Genomic DNA, 5,545 nt, shown 5'->3' with positions numbered 1-5,545 from the left:
GTCAGAGGAAACATTTTTCTGACTGCAGCTGATATTTTAATAACCTGATATTTGGTCTAATAATCACTGTGAAGATTGATACAGTCAGTGTTCATTTACTGTCTCAGTGTTTCTAGGAATGAAAATAATAAACTGGCTATTTTAACTTAATGTTACCATTGTTTTTATAAGCAGCCGGTCAGCTAAAGGAGCATTTTATTTCTCTCAGCAGGATTTATTTTGTATCAGTGTGTTTCTTTTTTTATTGTTCACAGCTCCGCCCCCTTCAAAACCAAAGCCGACTGTCAGACCTGCCCCACCAACACCAACAACGCAGAGTTTCAGAAGAAGCTCCACATCTTCATCATCTTCCACTGAAACCACTGAACAGTCTGAACAGGAGCAAACTGAGACAACAACAGATGGAGGCTCAGGTACATTTACTTTAATGAACAAACCCCTCCAGATATCTTTCATGTTTTAAGTTCTTCAAAGTAGCAGAACAATAATTGTCAATATCATAACCAGCTTCTTGAAGTCGTCACCTGGAATGATTTTCTATTAACAAGATTCAAGATTCATTTTATTGTCATTTCTGAGTATTTGCATCACAGGATGAGACTAAATACTGTTTCTCAGCAGCTCTTGTCAGTGCATTAAAATGAGTAATATACATGTAATAAAAATGATTATACCTAAAATAAAAACAAACAAATATATCAGACACAGTTGTATTGTGTCAGTGTAGTGTTGGTATGCAGTAAATAGCTCTATTCAACTGTTCTAATACTCCACATTATGACAGAAACTGATCAACTAAGTAAATAGAAACAATAGTCCATCATTACTTTAAGGGCGTATTCACACCTGCCTTGTTTGGTTCGGACCAAACCAAAAAAATCGCTGGTGCGTACCTTTTGGGCTGGTGTGAACACAAACCATCGAGCTCTGGACCGGACCAAACAGTCGGACCGAGACCCAGTCGGAGAGGTGGTCTCAGATCGCTTCCAAACGGACCCTGGAACCTGGAGCTTTTTGTCCAATGATTGAACGATCTTTGCACACATGTGGGTTTGTTGACAAATTCTGGTCCACTTGCGAAAAGCGCAATGTGAACAGGAACCGCACCAAACCAAAAAAGAATCATTGTATTTTGGTCCGGACTAAATAAGCGGACCAAAGGACTTTCCTGGTGTGAATACGCCCTAAGACATGAAGGTCAGTTGATCCAGAAAAATTCAAGAACTTTGAACGTTTCTTTAAGTCCAGTTTCAAAAACTGTGAGGACCGCCCTTTCTGAGAGGTTCAAGGAACCTGTTTGAGCTGAGAAGGTTCCTCCACAGTGGCAATGAGGAGGAACCCAAAAGGTTCCTCAAGGCTCTTCTGCTGCTAAGAGTGCAGGAAAAGAAGACCAAGAGTTACCTCTGCTGCAGAAGATAAAGTCATTACTGTTAACAGCTTCAAAAAGCAGTAATTAACAGCAGCTCAGATTAGAGTTAGCTTTGTAATGGAGATGGTTTGAGATGAGCTGGACCACAGCGTGAAGGAAAAGCAGCCAACAAGTTCTCAGCATATGTGGGAACTTCAAGACTGTTAGAAAAACATCTCAGGTGCCTTCATCATAAAGCTGGCTGAGAGAATGAAGAGTGAGCAAAGCAAAACATGGCTAATGTGATGAATCTGAAATTTAACACAATATACTTTCTTTGTTGCTACTTGATGATATCAAATGTGTTTTTTATAGTTTTGATATTTCTCTTATTGTTTTACAAAGTAGGAAATAAATGGAAATAAAGAAAAACTTTTGAATGAGGAGGTGGATTCAAACTTTTGACTGGTCCTGTAAATGTAATGTCAAACTAAACAATGTTTGTCGCTGTAGACCACAAACCTGTTTCTACTGTTCAATCTACAACAGGTGTACCGCTGTACGTGGGTCTGACTCTGTACATCTTCGTGCTCCTGTTCTCCGTGGCTGTGCTGATACTCTGCAAGAAAAGAGCCTCTAAACCCAAAGGTGAACATCTGAAACCATTTCTAACAAACATTAAGACTGTTAATTTACTTCAAACAAGCTTTCACATGTGAAACAAATATTCTCACATTATGTGCAGTTTGTACTCAGCTGGTCTATTTTAAAGATGAATAATGTTTCCTAATGGTTCAGGCAGAGACTCAGTGTGTTCACAACAGTTTAAATTTCATCTAATTATGTTCAGACTTTTACACCATCAACCAACCCTGGTCCCTCTCTGTTAGTGGATGTTAAAACAATGGAAGCTTCAGCATTTCTTTGGATGTTCTCCAGACTGTTGTAATGACACAGTGATAAAACCACATGAGATTAATCTACAGGTGGAAACTATATTACATGTCAAACTAAAATGTGATGCTTCATCACTGCTGGTCTCATTTTACACTAAATGTTGTCACAGTTCACGTCATGATTTATCACAAAGTTAAATACTAAGTTTATAAGATGCAGGTGGATGTTTGTTCGGTTGTATTATTACGTTTAAATTAAAGTGCAACACACAAACAAGACACACACACTGAAATAGACACGTTCCAATTATGTCATTTAAGTGTTGATTTAAAAGTATTTAATACCTTAAGTTTTTGTCATAATCCTTATTTCATGATGTTACATTTCATGTGTATGTTACAACTAATCCAGACTATGAGGTTAATTGTAACATTTCACTCCTTGTGTTTGAGACTAATGCATTTTCTGTTTGTGTTGCAGAGGTAACAGCTGCACCATTTAATAGCAGACATGTGTCATTAGTTTGCATCACATTTTGAAAGCACTATTTTAAAGGAGCTCCAAGCTGCAGACAGAAAGGTCAACCATGCCTGGTCTCCTCTACTTATTCTAATGATCCTCGTGTTTTTCAGAACATCCTGAGGAAACAGAGGGTGCTGATGTCACAGAGGTGAGTTTAAGTGAATTTGTGACATCTGAGCATCGTTATTGTTTGTGAAACCAGCTGATATTAATACAAACCAAACCTGTCTTCTTCTTCTGCTGCAGACCACACGGCTGTATGAGGAGATCAGAGAGGATCAGAGCAGATCTCCTTCAGTCCAAACCTTTGTTGTGTATAGCGTAGCCACTGCCTCAGCATCCCGTCCTCTGAGCAAAGTAAGAAATGGATGTAAAGACAAAAAATTTGTTATTAAGACTAAAACAGTCTAAGAAATAAACCTTGAGTTTGTTTTTTCTTCCAGACTGAAGATGAGTGGAGTGAAGTCGTCTATACTTTCCAACAGAGCTGCCTCCTCACTCAGCAGCGCCCCCTCTGGTCAGGCCGATAACGTTATCTACTCTGCACCTCGGAGACGCACTGATGCCAAAGTAGATTCACAGCCTCTGTACTCAACTGTTACTTCACCTCAGCAGAAGCTTTAATGCTGCTGACATCCTGTTTCCTCCAGCAAGACTTTTACTACGTCAGTCAACCTAAAAGAAGCAGAAGAGTAAGAATGAATTTTAATGTCTGTGGATGATAACTGTGACTAGGGATGCAACGGTACTCGGTAAAATATTGGACCGTTCAGTCCGCTCTGCACGGTACAATACAACCTTATGGACCGCGGGTTTTCAGTTTCGCAATTCATTTTGCATCGATGCTTTACAGGCCACTGTGTGTGTGTGTGTGTGTGTGTGTGTGTGTGTGTGTGTGTGTGTGTGTGTGTGTGTGTGTGTGTGTGTGTGTGTGTGTGTGTGTGTGTGTCCGTCCGTCCGTCCGTCCGTCCAGGCAGGTGAAAAGCCCTCCCCGCAAGTTAATGTCCAATCACTGTTGTGCCTCCACCCACTCATCCTCTCACACAGTAACTGGAGCAGGTTCAAGGTGCAGCTCACACACAGAAGTGGAAAAAAGAAAACATGCCCAGTACTAGTGGAGGAGTTGACAGAGAAAAGTTTGAAGAAGCACCGGCTTCATTCAAATCTCTGGTGTGGGTTAATTTCGGTTTCGCCGTTGAATACATGCAGGAGTCTCCCATATATTGATAGTGGCTCCAACGCCCGCAAATGAGCTACAATCTCCCGGAATCTGGATTTAGCAAGCAAGAGTGCGCGCTAGTGAGTTACTGTACGTGTGTGTGTGTGTGTGTGTGTGTGTGTGTGTGTGTGTGTGTGTGTGTGTGTGTGTGTGTGTGTGTGTGTGTGTGTGTGTGAGAGAGACTATCAGCAGCACATATGAGAGCACAACGTCCTTACAGCTGTGTGTTGCAGCTGTAAGGACTTATTAGACCAATCCCCCCACCGGACCGACACCGATCGCCGAAAAAAAGTTGTTCTCTTTGCACAAAACGTACCCAAACCGAACCCGGAACCGTGGCCCAAAAACCGAGGTACGGACCAAGGTAACCGTGGGTTACCTGCACCGTTGCACCCCTAACTGTGACGTTTACATAATAATGATCCACTTTGAATATTTCTGCTTACATCTGTATTTTATGATGTAGTTGGTGTATCACTTCATTAGTAGTGGTGCAGCTAATGTAAAGGACTCAGACAAAACTTTAAAGCATTTCTAATGTTTCTGATATTTATATACTGCTATGATGTTGGATATCTATGTTAAATATGCTTAAAGTTATAAAAACATGAAGTGAATGTTTGTAGAAAGGCTCGCTGCAGACTCAAAGGCGAGGGCGTCAACCTGCTCTGAACTCTTTGTTGTGATGCATTTATTACAACAATAAAGGATTCATGTTTCTGCAAACTGCATCAGAGTTATGGATGTACTGCTTTTCTATTTTTTAAATATTCTACCTTTTATGACTGCAACTAGCAATTCATTTTATTAACTATTCTGCGGATTATTTACTTGTTTTGTCCATAAACTTATAGTAAATAGTGAGAAATGTGTGTTATATTTTCTAAGATCCATTGGTGATGTCTTGAAATGTTTTGTTTTGTTTGATTAAAAATCCAAAATGCAAAGAAATGGAGTTTACTTTCATTTATAACTGAAAAGCATCAAATCATCACAACTGAGAAGCAGCAATCAGAATGTTAATTTTTGCTTAACAGAATGACTGTTCCCAAAAAGCCGGTCTCTGTGGACCTGAATGATAGGTATTGGGGGAAATTCAAAATTGACATAACAGTATTCTCAGAAGTAAAATCAAAATTAAAAATTTAATTTAATTTAAATTAAATAAAGAGTAAAACCATCTCAAAATACTGAAAACAATAAATATATAAAACAATAGTGGGAGGTCTGATGGCTGATGGTATGAAAGAGCCCCCCAACCACTTTGAGGCACGTGTTTGTATCAGTCTGTGGCTGAACGAGCTCCTGAGCCGCCTCAGCTCAGTATAGAGAGGATGAGAGGGATTGCCTATGATAGCTTCCAGCTTTCCCCTCATCCTCCTCTCTGTCTCTCCCTCCACACTGTCCACTTCCATCCTCACTACAGAGCTGCTTTCCTCACCAGCTTATTTAGTTTATTTGTCCACAGCTGTTGATGCCCCCTCCCCAGCACACTGCAGCAAAGAAGATGACACTGGCCACCACAGACTGGTAGAACATACACAGCAGCCTGGTGCACA

The sequence above is a fragment of the Scomber japonicus genome, chromosome 4 (genome assembly GCF_027409825.1).
Source record: "Scomber japonicus isolate fScoJap1 chromosome 4, fScoJap1.pri, whole genome shotgun sequence".
Lineage (NCBI taxonomy): Eukaryota > Metazoa > Chordata > Actinopteri > Scombriformes > Scombridae > Scomber > Scomber japonicus.
This window is presented reverse-complemented; position numbering follows the sequence as displayed.